The 16,458-nt window shown below is 44.4% G+C and overlaps 1 protein-coding gene across 18 annotated transcripts in view; it reads right to left on the reverse strand.

Moving 5' to 3' along the window:
• The window catches only part of celf5a (cugbp, Elav-like family member 5a), a 317,079-nt gene that overhangs the window by 236,257 nt on the left and 64,364 nt on the right, over positions 1 to 16,458 (reverse strand). The window lies entirely within an intron of this gene.

Below are 16,458 nucleotides of genomic sequence, written 5' to 3' on the forward strand. Positions count from 1 at the left end.
CTATCGAGAACCTAAAATTAGATGGGGCATCGCTGACACACACACAGCTACACACTAGCCTGCATCCACACACACAACTATTTATAGCACCTTAACATAACAGTGACCAATTTGTTTGGTTCTAAACTGTCTTGATTGTTCACCGTCCAGGCAGAACAGTCAGGATTAAATTAGGCTTCACAACCCCAACTTGGTTATGCACATTGCTGTTTAACCAACTGCTATCTTGGTCTGCATTAACATGAGCTACCATGTCATGAGCCAGATACAGGATGACTGTGCTTTATTTAAGAGGGACTAATACAAAGGAGTCCTGTCTGCACTTAGATGGTGTTTGTAGGCTACGTTGTGGCTCCAGGGAACCCTGCGGCGCTCCAGCACCAACCGTCTCAAGAGGCGTATCGCACCACCGCTGAGTGAGGAGAAAAATGGCTTTGAGACACAGAGATGGAAGCATGGAGGAAAGAGCTAAGAAGAGAGGAATGAAGAGGGTGAGAGGAGGAAAAGGTGAGACTGAGTTGGAGTGAGTTGGAGTGAGGGGTGAGGCCAACAAACACGGTACAGAGATGGGTACTCGGGAGTGCCTTGGCATCGTGAACGGGACGGAAAGAAGAACAGACAAAAGAATGTTCGTTTTGATTTATGGTGGGAATGAAATGTGATGTCCCTGTTATTATAACACCCATTAATTAGTCCAACAGAATTTGAACATGACAAAACAACAACAAATAAAAACAATGGGGAGTGAAAATATTTCATCTGTCAACAGCTCAGGGAGAGCTGCAAAACACCATTAAGGCCAGGCCCACATTGGTCCAGGTAATTCAGAGAGGTTTGGCAGCATGACAAAAGACATAAATCACAAGTATGCATTTAGGTTTAAACAAAGCCTGAGCTAAAATTACAGGTCAGAAAAGCAATTACTCTCTTCTGAGGCTGTCAAGTCGAATAAGAAATATGTTTTAGACGAAAAGACGGAAAGCAGTCTGCCAGATGGGTGTCATAACACGTTGCAATTTTTGCCTTGAGGTGGTAAGAATTGTTTTGCCTTGCAAAAAGTATTTCCTTTTTAATGTGCATTTTTTACAGTGAGCAGCACACAGCTCGTATCACGGCTCTCACATTTCATTCAGGTCACATACAAAGAGAGGTGGACCGCACTGGAGCAAGCAGCCATTGTTTATCTGTGATGCAAACTGAGAAAAATGCTGTCAAATTCATATCAGGCATCATTCAAATCAAAATGTAATGGGTACATTTGTAGTCAGATCATTTGGTTCCTAACTATTTCAGCACCTTGGACAGCGGCACAAACAGCAGATTATAACGCTTTTTTATTTTTTCCATGGATTTGTTCCATGCAGTATTACACTGTGATTAATGTGGGATATTTGTGTCAAGCTTAAACCTGCCAAAAATTTTGTCCCTGATCAGAAGTGACAGAAAAACAGCACCAACCCATGAAATATTATGTCAGATGTCACAGATATTCGATGGGAACATGACAACATAATTGCAACTCCGCTACGGTCCCCACACCCTGCGATTTTCCTGCTGGAGAACAACACATAAGCAAACAAACAAACAAACAAGAAAACAAATTAACATAGGAGGCTACAAAAGCATGAAGCCCTGATTCAGGGAGCCAGCGCTCCAGTTAAAAACCTCCATCTGTTGAAATGCTTTCCCGAGGTGCTCCTGGAAACTGTGAACGCCCACGCGCAGAAAACTCTGCTAGGAGAACAAAGACAAACATTTCACAACCCTCGTGCACCTCTCACACCACGGCGCACCGAGAAGAAATCACACTCCTCCCCCCTCCTCTGCTAAATATACGGGTTTGACGTGGGAGCGTGTGGGCTGGTAAAATATAAAGATGCATTGCTGTACTTCAACCCAGCACAAGAATATGAAGACAATCATTCATCTCATGATTTTTCCTTATTCTGAGCAGCACACTCCCAAAACACGTAGCCTAGTTTCAGAGGCAACATGTGCCTCGTAACATTACAAAATGAATTCTGAGAAGTGCATTTTAATGAATGATGTCATGAATTTTCTAATAGCTTTCTACAGAGATTTATGTACATTTAAGTATATGATTCTATGAGGTCTCCTGATGCTCTATGCTCCCTCGCTGTCTATATTTCTCACATAAACATTAACAAGCAGCTCCAAAAATAAGGCTCCTATATAACTACAGCCCCCCAGTCCATTCATATTTATAGTCAACATCAAAGGGAAAAGGAAATTCATGAGAGCCCATTTTGGCTCAAGGGAAGAAGCCATTTCCACAATTACTCATCAGTGGAGTTAAACTGCCGCCATCCCGTAACCCGTGGCGATCCTGAACAACCCCCACTCTGTGTTCAACAGTCAAAGAAAGACATTTCATTTGTGGGAATGATGCTAATTCGACTGTCTGGCCAAATGGTACAAAAACAAAGTGCTGAATGTAGATGTCGAACTCCTTGGGCTCCAAGACCAAAGTCACTCAAACCACAGACCACACAATGCCAACTTCATCACTGTAATGGTGCTAAATGTTCATGGATGTGCAAATATTCTCCACAACCACCAGTTTTTTTTATGTTTAAGCAAAGTAATTGAATGAAATAAAAGATAAACTATATGTAGCATTGAGATAAAAAATGAAATGGTGGTAAATAGCCTGTATTTGTATCGTGCCTTCTTAGGGTTCTACAACACCCCAACGCACTTCACAACACAATCAGTCTGCCACACATTCACACGCTAGTGGGATGAACTATGATGTAGCCACACTCACACTGACAGAGGTGAGGCCTGCCAAGCACTGACGCCAGCGGTCCATTTGACCACCTCCAGCAGGCAAGGTGGGTTAAGTGTCTTGCCCAAGGACAGCAGCGTTCTCTGGTCAAAGCTGAGATCGAACCTGCAACCGTCCAATTACTGGGCAATCCGCTCTACCCCCAGAGCTACTTGCTGCCCAATACAGTCAACTTTTTGGTTGAGTGTGTGTGTGTGTGTGTGTGTGTGTGTGTGTGTGTGTGTGTGTGTGTGTGTGTGTGTGTGTGTATAGATGCAAACTGTATGAGTTTATTAGAGTTTCTTGTTAGTTATATAAATAAAAAAAACATTTGATTCATAAATCCAAGTTTGCCAGTCTTTTTAGTCTAAATGAAAACACAAAATAATCAATATTTGGATCTCTTTTGCATTATGTCAAACAAAACTCTTTCCAATTACAAAACTTTTTCAGCAGTCTTATCAGAAATAATTGCAGTTTAATTAAAATGTCTAATTAGTGCAACAGAATCCCAAATGGTCAAATTAGAAGCGTCTCACAGACGTAAATAATAACTTTTACATGAAGCCACACTTTGCTGTTTACTTCTTATTAATGTAATAACAAATCATCTGCAAATTCAATATAAAAATAATGAAAAATTAAATACATTTAAAGAATAATATTCACAAAACAAGAAGGTGATTATCATGATAAATTCAATTTAGAAGTAGGTGGATCTTTTTCATGTTTGGGAGTGTTTGCCTGGATAGTTTTTGTCTCTTATATGCTGGGTCGGGACAAAAGTAATTCTTAAAAACAAACAACAAAAAGTAATGCTCCTTTTAACCTCTGTCCATCCATCACTGAGGACGTTAGCGACAGAATAACAGACACTTAAAAAGCGCAGTGCCATCCATTTTGTTCACCATGTTTGCAATTCTCGTGGTGACACTAAGAGATCCCATCCACTTCTCTGTCAGAAGAAATCCATTAGTCAAACCAAACACTGACACTTAGAATGTCAAACACACAGGTAGCATATAATTTGTTTCACAACAGTGTGATAGCTCCAAATGGCGGCTGTAGAATAATGTCTGACTCGTGTGGCAGAACTGCACGATTTAAAAGGCTGGGGGGGTGGGGGGGGTGGGGGTGGGGGGGTGTTCAAATGTTTGTGTTATTTAAAATCTCAACGACAGTTTATGCCTTTGGTGGTGATTATTGCGTACATCATTCACCATGGGTTAGGGTGAGTAGGACCGCAGCAACTAAACCTAATCTTGTTTTATTCAGACAGTGAGAATGTTTAAAAAAAAGTACATTTTAAACTGCTAAACTGTTCTGACAACACACAGAGGACAACACATTTTTCTTCTTTTTCAGATGTTTGAAATTGGTTTTGAATGCTCTTGCTTCTGAGGCGCTCAGATAAAAATTCTGTCTCTTCTCGTCTTCAAGGCAATAAGAGACAACACCTTTGTTGTTCCTTGTGAGCTGATCTGGATGCTGTCACATCAAACACAGGGACATCTTAGGTGTTATTTAGATAGTGTTAATAGAAATTTTGCCCCCCCCCCCCCCCCCCCCCGCGCCTTTTTTGGATGAGTCGCAGAAAGAGAGATAGGCCCTCTTCAAAGCCCTTGGTGTCTCTGTATCGACCATGCTTCCCTGCAGCCCAAGAGGCTTCCTATTAGAAAGGATTTGTCTTACAAGCTCTTTGTGCTGTCACTCCAAAATAAATAAAAATGAGGGGGAAAGATAAGTTATTAGCTTTGCTATCCTGCTGCGAACCCTTTGCTTTCAGGTGCTTTGATCTCTTTGCAAATTTTACACCGACCTTTAACAGGTCGTCTACATCTAAAGTCAAGGCAGATGTGGCAGGGTATGCTAAATGTGTCTACCACCTGCTGATCTAACTAGTGCCTTTTACCCATTAGGCAATGGATTTTGTTCTTAAAGACCAAGTTCACTTGTTTTTCATTACATTTGCAGTGGTGTCTAGTTTACATGACTGGCTTGTGAGATGATGACAGTGGACAAAAAGCTCTGATGCTTCTGTTTCAGGAAGTTGAATTTAGCCAGAGCTTATTACCGTAATTTTTATTTCCTGATGTTTGGACATCTCGCCTCTGATTGGCTTCCAGCGACTCAACTCTGCTGACTGTTTTACTTTAAACCGTTAATGTTTTATCTCCACAAATAACACAAGTCTAAAAGAGTTTTGCCATGTTGTGGAGTCACTAAAGCTAATGGTTAGCTTCTACTATAGCTGAGATGTGCTCTGCTCTTTCCTGGATGCAAAACTATCAGAGCCTTCCTCATTGTGGGTCAAGATGGAGGAGTCCATGAATGTAAATTTTCAATTTGACATAAATCTGACTGGTTTTTCTAATCCAAGCTTTTCCCATCTTCTTTCTATTGGGGGCTAATGCATAAAATAGGGGTAGAGAACTATTTCCAATCTGCAAAAAATAATAATAATAATAATTTAAATCCAGTTTGTTAGTGAACTTGATCTTTAAGAAGGAAAATTTGCTCGTTTGCAGAATTTCAAATAAAACAAAACAAAATCCTTGACATAGATAAAACTTTCAGATGGGACAAAACTTTTTTAAAATAAACCTATTTTATTACATTGTGTGTTGATCCATAGAAAACCTGCCATTTTTCCACCTTCTCTGCTCTACAATGTAATTCTATAAGCTATATTCAACCCACTCTCAGACACCCTCAACAGGGAGAAAGGCTGGGTGGGAGAGCTTGTAGGATGTGGGCGAGATAACTGAAAAAGAAAGCAGGGTTGACAGAATTTTAAAAAATCAGAGGAAAGGCTTTTGTTTTTTCCTTTGTGCAACAAACTGAAATGTACTTAAGCTGCACGGCTGTACAGTGGCTGGCCCAGTTATCCTCATGGGGCTCCCTCTGTGTGCGGACACTACAATAAATCTGGTATTATCAGATCCCGTTCATTCAGCAGAAGCAGCCTAAGTGCTTTTAGGTGTGTCAGAGGACATGACGGACTTTCACTTCCCCGTCGATGACTCCTCATTTATCATGTGGAAAGTTATTTAACAGTTCCCAGCAGAGCTTTAAACGTTCACGATCATTGTTTTGTTTATATACGGCAATCTTCACCGTCCTTGTGGCCTAACAAGCCCACTGGATGCATTTCCCACTTTATGCAACAACTGAACAGCTTTTTATATTTACTAAAGCCTGCTTTGTTAGCATTTTATTCCCCTTAGTGATGTTTTAATGTCCCATTATCAACCTAAATTATTTGTTTTGCTGCAGCTCATTACCTTTTCAAGTGTTATTGGAAGACTGTCTAACTTCAGATATAACCATTAAGACCTTTACAAAAAGAATGCAGGGAAAAAAAGCTAAGTTGTAATTAAGTGAACCATTGGTTGTTGTGAAGATAATAACAATTTATGTTGTAGTGTTTCTATTCACTCTTTGTTTATGTCTGTGGAAGATACTTGGAAAATCAGCTCATTTACAGTAGTGTATGATGTCTATACATGTTCTATTTCTTGTCATATTACAACAGAATAAGCCTATTTACCCTTTAAAACACAAATTCGGTGAATCCCAATGCACCCTTTGCACACTAGAGGAGCTGCTCTGACAGGACGATAATACGTTGCATTTGGGTTTCTTATAACTGAATGCCCAAGTGAGAGAAAACAAAAATGTTTTCCCTAAAAGGCAGAAAACCAGACGAAAACACATCTTCTGGCCAGCTTTTGTAAAAGTCAGTAATAAGTCAATTTTGTTTGTATGGCACTCATCACATCGCAAAGTGCTTCACATGGATTGAAAACAATCATAAAACAGTAATAACCCTAACAACCTAAACAAAACAGAAATAAATTTGAATCGGAAAAACAAAGTCATAAAAATTGAAAATATAAAACAAATGAAAGAAAATTGCAAATTTGAGTTAAAATAAGATAACAAGAGATTTAGATAAAATGGTCTTGAGCTGTTTTTAAAGTTTTCCAGATTGTCAATACCACATAAAGATAAAGGAAGTTAATTAAAGAGTGATCACCTCGACTTTATATCTGATCTTTTATACTTCTAGAAGGCTCTGGTTCATGGACCTGGAGCATGAGGCTTTAACAGTTCAGTAATATAGGGAGGAGCCTCCCTTAGAGCCGCCTTTTCGCAGGCCTTAACCCATAACATCCAAGACCAACTAGCCTATTGCCAGGAACCAGAGAACCTCGAGGCCCTCATAACCCTAGCCACAAGGGTTGAGCGACGCCTCAAGGAGAGGCCTAGAACCTTCTGTCCCCGGTTCCCTCCTGTTGCTGCACCTCATAGCTCCAGACCACTAGCACCAACTCCTCCTCATCCAGAACACGCTGAGCCCATGCAGATAGGACGGGCCCAACTCACACCAGAGGAGAAACAGAGACGCAGAGCTGCTGGCCTCTGTCTTTATTGTGGTCAGATGGGTCATATGGTCCAAACCTGTCCGGTTCGGCCAAAAGATCGAGCCCGCCAGTAGCCCTGGGATTACTGGTGGGTGCCTGCTCAGAATTAAAGTCCCGGGTTTCCCTATCATGTTCGGTCTCCTATAATCAGAAGACTCTAGCAGCTACGGTGTTAATAGACTCTGGTTGTGAACGGAACCTTTTGGATTTTAAGGTCATACAGCAGCTGAATATTCCCACTGAACCATGGAAACTCACTCACCACTATCACACACCATACTGTCCCCGTTAACCTGTCAGTTTCTGGTAATCACCAAGAGGTCCTCACTTTCTATGCATTTCCCTCTCCACAGTCACCAGTCGTCCTGGGATATGAATGGCTTGCTGCTCACAATCCCCGAGTCAACTGGAGCTCCGGTCTGGTAACCTCTTGGAGTACATTCTGCTTGTCTCACTGTCTGTCATCTGCACCCATTCCTGTAGGAGACCCTAAGGACCACACCCCTGAACCGCCCAATCTATCTGGAGTTCCTCCCGAGTACCATGGCCTGCAACTGGTATTCAGTAAGGACCACGCCTCCTCCCTGCCACCCCACAGACCTTTTGACTGTAGCATTGACCTTCTGCCAGGAGCCACACTACCATCCAGCAGGTTATATAACCTCTCAAAGCCAGAACAAGAATTCATGTCTACATACATCCCTGAGTCACTATCCGCTGGTATCATTAGACCATCCACTTCCCCACTGGGGGCAGGGTTCTTCTTTGTCTCTAAGAAAGACGGTTCCCTGCATCCCTGCATAGACTACAGAGCTCTAAACCAAATCACAGTTAAAAACAAATACCCACTCCCCTTGCTGTCATCCACTTTCAACCCAGTCAACGACGCCTCAGTTTTTACTACACTAGATCTGCGAAATGCTTACCACCTGGTTCAGATCCGTGAGGGGGACGAATGGAAGACCGCCTTCAAGACCCCACTCGGCCACTTTGAATACTTGATCATGCCTTTTGGCCTCACTAACGCCCCAGCTGTATTTCAGTCATTAGTCAACTCGGTTCTCAGTGATTTCATCAATAAGTTTGTTACGGTCTACCTCGATGACATTCTCATCTTCTCCCGTTCTGTTTCCGAACATCGCAACCATGTTAGGGCCGTTCTACAAAGACTACTAGAAAATCGTTTATTCGTCAAGGCTGAGAAATGTGAATTTCATTCATCTTCAGTCAAGTTTCTCGGTTTTGTGATTGAAAGTGGGAGGTTGAGGGCTGATCCAGACAAGATCAAAGCTGTTAATGAATGGCCAACACCCTCTACACGCAAACAGTTACAGCGTTTACTGGGATTTGCCTATTTCTACCGCCGGTTCATGAGGGACTACAGCCAGATCGCCGCACCTTCTCACCCAACTCACCTCCATAAAACGTCCTTATTCCTGGTCTTCAGAGGCAGACCAAGCTTTCACCACTCTCAAGACTCACTTCACCCAGGCTCTGGTTCTTTCCCGTCCAGATCCCTGTTCCCAGTTTACACTTGATGTCGATGCTTCCGATACAGGAGTGGGTGCTGTCCTCTCACAGGTCTCTCCAGCCAATCACACTCTTCACCCCTGCGCCTTCTTCTCCCATCGCTTAACATCTGCTGAACAAAACTATGACGTGGGCGATAGGGAGTTGTTGGCCATCAAAATGGCTCTGGAGGAATGGTGTCACTGGCTTGAGGGGGCAGAGCATCCTATAATCATTTGGACTGATCACAAAAACTTATCATACCTCAAGGAGGCCAAAAGGCTTAATCCCCGGCAGTCCCATTGGTCACTTTTCTTCTCAAGATTCAATTTTGTCATCTCTTACAGACCCGGATCCAAGAATGTCAAGCCGGATGCCCTCTCTCGCCAATATGCTCAGACAAGGACACAGAGCCCACCACTGTTCTACCGTCATCCTGCATCATTGGTTTGGTGTCCTGGGACATTACAAACAAGGTTTTGGAGGCTCAACGGACAGACCCAGACCCAGGTACCGGACCTCCTAACATGACCTATGTTCCTTCCACTGTTCACAGTTCTGTGATTCATTGGGTCCACACTGCCCGATTTTCCATCCAACCTGGCATCGGCAGGACCCTAGCTCTTATCCGCAGGAAGTTTTGGTGGTCATCTCTTTATAGAGACGTCAAGGAATACATCAACGCCTGTCAGGTTTGTGCCAGGAGCAAGAGTTATCATCAGCCTCCTCAGGGTCTTCTCTGTCCTCTGCCTATTCCCTCACATCCTTGGTCCCATATCGTCTTAGACTTTGTTACCGGTTTGCCCCCTTCCAAGGGTTTCACCACCATCCTCACAATAGTAGACAGATTCTTCAAGGCCTGCCACCTGGTTCCCCTACAGGGCCTTCCCACCTCCACAGAGACCACCAACCTCCTAGTGGACCATGTTTTCCGTCTTCATGGCATTCCCTCGGAATTTATTGTCAGACCGGAGCCCCCAGTTTGTATCCCATGTTTGGCGCGGGTTTGCATCAGAGCTTGGAGCCCGTGTGGCCCTCAGCTCTGGCTTTCATCCCCAGACGAATGGGCAGTGTGAAAGGATGAACCAGGAGCTGGGGGCCATGCTCCGGTGCGTCTGTTCCTCTAACCCCGCTGGATGGAGCTCTCAGCTGTCATGGATTGAATATGCCAACAACTCACACACATCTTCAGCTACAGGTCAGTCTCCTTTTGAGATTTCACTTGGTTATCAGCCTCCTCTGTTCCCCTCTGATTCTGGCTCCCCAGTCACGGCTTCCCAGTTCACCCGCAGAGCTCGACGCACCTGGACTCAGACCCGTGCTGCCCTACAGCGTACCGCAATCGTCGGCTCGCTGATCGACACAGATGTCCGGCAGTGTCCTATGTCCCTGGTCAGCAGGTCTGGCTGTCCACCCAGGACATCAAGCTCAAGGACTCCAGCAGGAAGCTCACGCCCCGATTCATTGGTCCCTACACAGTCTCCTATGTCCTTAATCCTGTCTCTGTACGTCTGTGCCTGCCTCTGTCCATGAAGATTCACCCCGTGTTCCATGTGTCCCTCATCAAGCCCGTTGTCTCCAGTCCCTTGTGTCCTCCTTCTGATCCTCCCCCTCCGGTTTGGCTCGCTGATGGTGGCCTTGGTTACCGGGTCCACCGTATATTGGATGTTTGCCCCTGGGGTCATGGTCGCCAGTACCTTATCGACTGGGAGGGATACGGTCCGGAACATCGCCAGTGGATCCCCGGCTCCTGGATTGAAGACGTCTCCCTCATCCGAGACTTTGAGTCCTCCTCCCCCTCCTTGGCTGGGCTGCCAGGTGGCATCCCTCGAAGGGGGTTACTGTCATGAGTCTGCTGTTTTTCCCTCTGAGTCTCTGCAGGTGGGCGTGTCGGAGAGCCTCAGCTGCTGCTGATTTCCCATCAGCAAGGCCAAGGGATTTAAGGAGTGGTGTGTCCACACTCCAGTGCCGGTTGATACTCTCACCTGGGTAGCTTCTAGCCTCGTCCTGAACTTGTAATATTTTTGCAATCTTGCCCTGCTTGTCCTATTTTTTAATTGCCTGTCCTGCCTCCAGATCTACTACCGGATCCCAGCCTGAGTTCTCGTCTTTCCTGGAGTGTGAACCTCAACATCGTCACTCATCTCCCCTGGCAATCTGCTCTCCGTCATTCACCTGCCCTGGATACCCGTCAGCCACAGCCCTCCTGCCTCAACCCAATTCTCCATCGACCAGACCTGACCAACCCTCTCCTCAAATCCATCCTCTGTTCTGGTTCCGTAAGATCTCCCTTCCCTCTATTTATATCTGGTTCTCTCGTTCCTGGTTTGACCTCCTTGTGTTTTTCTATTTTTAGACCTCGGCCCGGTTTCCGCTTCGTCAAAGTTTCGCCCTTAGTTCCCGTTGGCTTTTTCCAGCACCCGTTTGGAGCTGTGTCCTCTGTTTATTTTTTTTTTTTTCATTTAATAAAACCATATTCTTATTTCTTACCTCCTGCCTGTGGTGATTCTTTGGAAGCTTCCTGCGATCATGACACTATGTTAGCTACACTTGTGTCTGATTTCCTATATAACTGTTCATGCTGCAGTGACACACACGGGAGGGGGGCACTTCCTGTATGCATGCAGTGGTCATTCTGCTGTATGAGGGCAAATATGGCATTTAGTGAGAAAGCGTTTCAAATCCTTTCGGACTGAAGTAAAAAAGCATCACTCTGCTCTACAAACGTCACATCGAGTCAGCATGAGGTGAGGGGTAAGAGTCAAGTCAAGCCAGGGCACGTTACATAATGGGAAAAGCCAAGCTACAGCTTCTGCGTTGTCCCTGGTACGGTGTGTATTCACTCTTTGAAGTTAAACAGTTTGCCTGATGATGTTCTTTGAAACTGAGCAGCAGACCTGACTGAGTGAGTTCTGCAGATTTAATGTCCATCCAACCCTAACCGCACCTTAATGCAAAGTTTGTTCCCAAAAAATGTCCGGCAGACTCGCCTCCGTCAGTGTGCCCCAGGGCAGCTGTGGCTACATTGTAGTTCAACACCACCAGGGTGTGGATGTGTGTGTGAATGACTGATTGTGTTGTAAAGTGCCTTGAGAGATTCCAGGACTTTAGAAGGTGCTATTTCAAATGCAGGTCATTTACCATCTATTTACAATAATTAATAAGATTTTAAAAATGAAGTCTCACCTTTAAAAATATTAATTGTTGTTGGAAATCAATTGAGAACTGACCTTTTCTCCCATTTACATTCACACAGCCTATTTTGAAAGACTACAGATTAAATAGAAACTGGTTGCAGGGTCAATATCTTACCTGCAGCACACGGGGGCTTTAAATGCCTAATATATCGGCAGTCCTAGGCTTTAGCACGCATAACCTTAGACTAGTGTAAAATAAAATGTATGTACTATATTCCAGGATGACATTAATCTGACTGAGTCTCGGTCCAACTCTCACTAGCCATTAGCTTGTCTATCCTACCAGAGCTAATCATTGTTTCTACCCATACTAAATCATTAAATTAGAAGACAGTTTTCATTTTCTTAATACATTTTTTAATGACAGCACATTATAAATGACTGTATACTATCTGTTTGAAGAGTACGCTAAAGCATCCATGTGTACTATTATGAGCACAAGCATAATGATTCAGTAGCAATAACATGACAAAGTAGGCCAAAGCATATAGGGATAAATGACAAACACCGAAATTACCAGTGTTTGGTGAATGCAGTGCACATTGACAGCCTTAAGACTTATGAGTAAGGTGAACTTCTTTAGGTTCCTCCTGTGAGAACAGCTGCACAAGATTTTATGAGCCCTGTCAATATCACATATTAAAATATTGACAAAGCAAAGCAAACGGTGGGCTGTCGTATAGATTACCAATGAGGTGTGCAGAGATCTAAGCTGCACGTTTGCTTTGGCACTGAAGTGCTTTGTTCATTTGGACTTTCATGCATTCTTTTCTCTTTCTTATCTTCTTTTCCTTTTCAACCAATCCATACTCGATGAATATGGACAATCTGAGAGGTAGAGCAAGTTCAGGAAGTAAACATGACACTGTCAACTTAACCCTCTGGAGGCAGGCGTTGCAGATTTGCAACATTAAAACCTACCTACCTGGTTACTCTACATACGTATTTCATGAGCATTTTTCAACTCAGAAGTACCCCTGAAGGACCTAGTTGTATCAAAACTTATTTTGAGCCTGAGAGGGTTAATGATAGCTTCTGGGACACACCTGGACTTCACTGTGGGATCAAAGAAATGAGCCTGTGCTGATGCCTATTTTATTTGCAACACGTTAAAACCAGGAGTCTTGATCAGGCAGAGAGGTCCTCCATCAATACCTCCGGTTTTATTACAGTCTCACCCCCTTAATTCCATGTCTTAATAGTTGCAACGCAATGTCTTAACCCTCCCACTGCCCTAATGGGTGTGACCCCGCGAGGAAAGTTGACCATTGAACAGGGTTGATGGTTTATCCCTTGGGTCCATGTGGCAGGGGTGAGGTGGTGCTCACTCCTCACCCCTGCCACATGGACCTCAAGGGATAAACCATCAATCCTGCTCAATGGTCAACTTTCCTCGCGGGGTCACTCATAAAGACAGTGGGAGGGTTAAGACATTGTTCCAACAACTGACTCCATCTTGCTTTGGACTGAATATGTCCCTCTCTCTATTATTTTCATTTGCTATCTTTCTACCTGACTTCAACTTTCACTTCCTGTTTGAAAAAGTCACAGAAAGAACATTAAAGGATGCACACTGGCTAAACCTGCAGAGCTGTGTGTCTCTACATAGCATCCTCTAAAACATGTGGGCCACAGCTGTGCAGGGAAGCACGAGGTCTGACAGTGGTGAAGTGCCCTCTCTCTCTCACTGACTCGTGTGTGGACGTCCACACACTCTGTTCAACTCGTTGCTGTGTGAACACAACAAACTCTTCAAGCAAGAATCCTAACCATTGATGTATGTTTGTGCGTGCGTGCGTGCGTGCGTGCGTGCGTGTGTGTGTGTGTGTGTGTGTGTGTGTGTGTGTGTGTCGGTTTCTGATGCAGCCCTGTTATGGTTTTTGGGTTGTTTTGGAAATGAGGGAATTTAGTGTTTCATCTAAATTAGAGCTTGCAGGCTGGAGGACATCAACTATACTGCTTTACTCTAAATTATTAAAAGCTATCTCTTATTGGAGCTGGGACTGAAATAGTTCACAGGCCACAGAACATGACTGCTGGCACAAAACTATATAATTTATATTCTCTGCTATTCTGCTGCTATCAGCCTTATTGTTATCTTCTGTACGAACGGCTTCAAGGCTGCCGTGATTGGCAAAACAGAAACATTTAAAATAAATGTCAGGTAAAACTCAAGTTTTGATGAAGGGAAAAACCCAACTGAAAGAAATGTTGACTGTGCTGACTGCTTGATCTTGTTGGTGCTAGCTCAGCGTCCGGGTGTTGTGTGAGGCAGACGACAGAAGCCCTCACCGTCAGCGATCACCCTGACACTGGCTCCCTCAGCGAGGCCTACTGCCAGCCCTCCTCTGCAATGCAAATACCTCTTCCACATGAGCAGACCCATCACTAGCACTCCCCGTACACTTGTATTCTGTGTCATTACCCTCAGGAACCAACACACACACACATGCTGCTTCTCTCCCCTACCCTATGCCTCATGCTGCTGCCCTTAAGTCGGACGGGGTAGTGTGGAGGGTGGGGGGGGGGGGGGGGGGGGGGGGGGTGCTGAGGCCTAAAACAAATCCTTTTGGCCGGCTGCGGTGGAGCGCTGCCATGGGCCGTTTCCACTCACACATTCTGTCAGTCACTTTCCTCTCCCTGCCCTCTAGCCATGTGCACTGCATTTCATTAGTCTTAATTTTTGCTGACAAATGCTGGCCGCCATGCTGTGCACCCCCCCCCCCCCCCCCCCACACACACACACACACAAACCCCAAAGCGTGGCCAGATCTAGATCTGCCTCACAAATGAGCCTTCTCTGCTTCCACCACATGTCTGATTGCTGTCCGAGTCGAGCGGATACACGGCACACGCTGGGCACTTAAATGAACCGCACAAGTAACGATTGTGTTTGTCATGAATTGAAAATTTGGACAGAAAATTCACGGAAACCGTATCCTCAGAAGGATGTTGGGAGATTGAACAACACACAAAAGGGGGACTGAGGTTTCATCACCCATTCTGCCTGTTTTGTCGTTGAGCTCAGATGTTCTCGGGTTGTTTGGCAAAGATTACAAACTTCAGACCATCCTGCTGGACTTCTGAGTCAGAAATGCTAGATCCAAGTTTCGTTTCGTTAAACTAAAAGCTATGGGTGTCTTTTTCTTGCATGTTTCAGTGACGTCCATCTTGTTTTCAATTTACAGGAAGTAAACATATCACCTCTGGTTTCCTTTGGTGTTATCTTTTTGTGACTCGATGTTTTGCGCTTTTGTTTAATTATTCAAAATGCATGTGGTGCATTTTATACAGAAGGTCAAGCACTGAGAACATGAAATGTGTTGCAATCAAGGGGCAATCTCCACCTGCCAAAAGTGAAGTCAATGCGGAAGAGACAAAACATTGCAGTTCCCCCCTCATCCACTAGAGGCTGGATTCAGGTTGGAGCAGGCTCCCATTGACTCCTATGTTTAAAATGTTGACTTCACAGCAGGAATAAACTTATTTAGTAGGTCAAGTTTATCGTCACGACAACTCTGAGGGCAGTGAATGTTAGTGTAACTCATCCGTTTAGATGTAATTAAAGCTTGACGTTGTGAAAACGTAGGGGTGTGTCCTTTTGATTGACAGATAGTAGGTGTCAGCGCTAGCGTTTTGCCCTCCTGCTTGCTTTAGGGAAGGCTTCAGCTTTTGCCTCACAGAGTACGTTTACATGCAGCCAATATCCGGGTTATGATCGGGTTAAGGTCAGTATTCGGGTTTCTGAGTTGATCAGAATAACCCGTTTACAAGCATAAATAGAAAGAGTTACCCCTAACTTGCATAACCCGATTTAAATGCGGACGTTGGGGTAGCGTCAGGACGTGTGGACTACGTCTTGCGTCATTTCCGGTTCTTCTTGTTCCGGTATCCGTGAAAACAACAACATTTTTCCCAGTTCGGAAGAGATAGCGACCGCGTTTGTTTGCGCTTTAGTTTCCTCGTCACTCAAAGTGTGGTGCTGTGCCGCGACTCGCCATGTTGCTCCCAACTTGTTGTTTACTTCCGGAGTTCTGGCGCATACAAGACGTCTCGCTACTCAAAAGACCAAGATCCCTTGCGAACAGAGCATGCGCAGAACACACGCTGTGATGGGGATATCCCGATATGCGTTTACACGACCAAACATTCGGGTTAGAAAAGGGTTACCCCAGGTGTAGTAACCGGGTTTTTGGCGGTGTTTACAAGGACCTGCGGAACCGGGTTATTGTGAATATTCGGGTTTTAAAAGGGTTACTGGCCGCATGTAAACGCACTGACAGTTAAAGTGACTCTACAGGTGACAGCATGGAGGGTTTGCCCATACTGTATACACAGTCACTGGTTTCAATGGACCCATCAACCATCCTGGATGACATTCAATGAGCTCCAGAGTCAGAATGAACTGTCAACTGGCCCAAAACTAATTCAAATGTGTTTTCCCTGGATCAGAAGAGAACAGTAAGTCTTAGTGAGACACATTTCCTATAACTTAGCCACCCACAGATGACTACCCAGACTAGATGTTAGATGTTTT

Source organism: Nothobranchius furzeri, chromosome 8, assembly GCF_043380555.1.
Source record: "Nothobranchius furzeri strain GRZ-AD chromosome 8, NfurGRZ-RIMD1, whole genome shotgun sequence".
Classification (NCBI taxonomy): domain Eukaryota; kingdom Metazoa; phylum Chordata; class Actinopteri; order Cyprinodontiformes; family Nothobranchiidae; genus Nothobranchius; species Nothobranchius furzeri.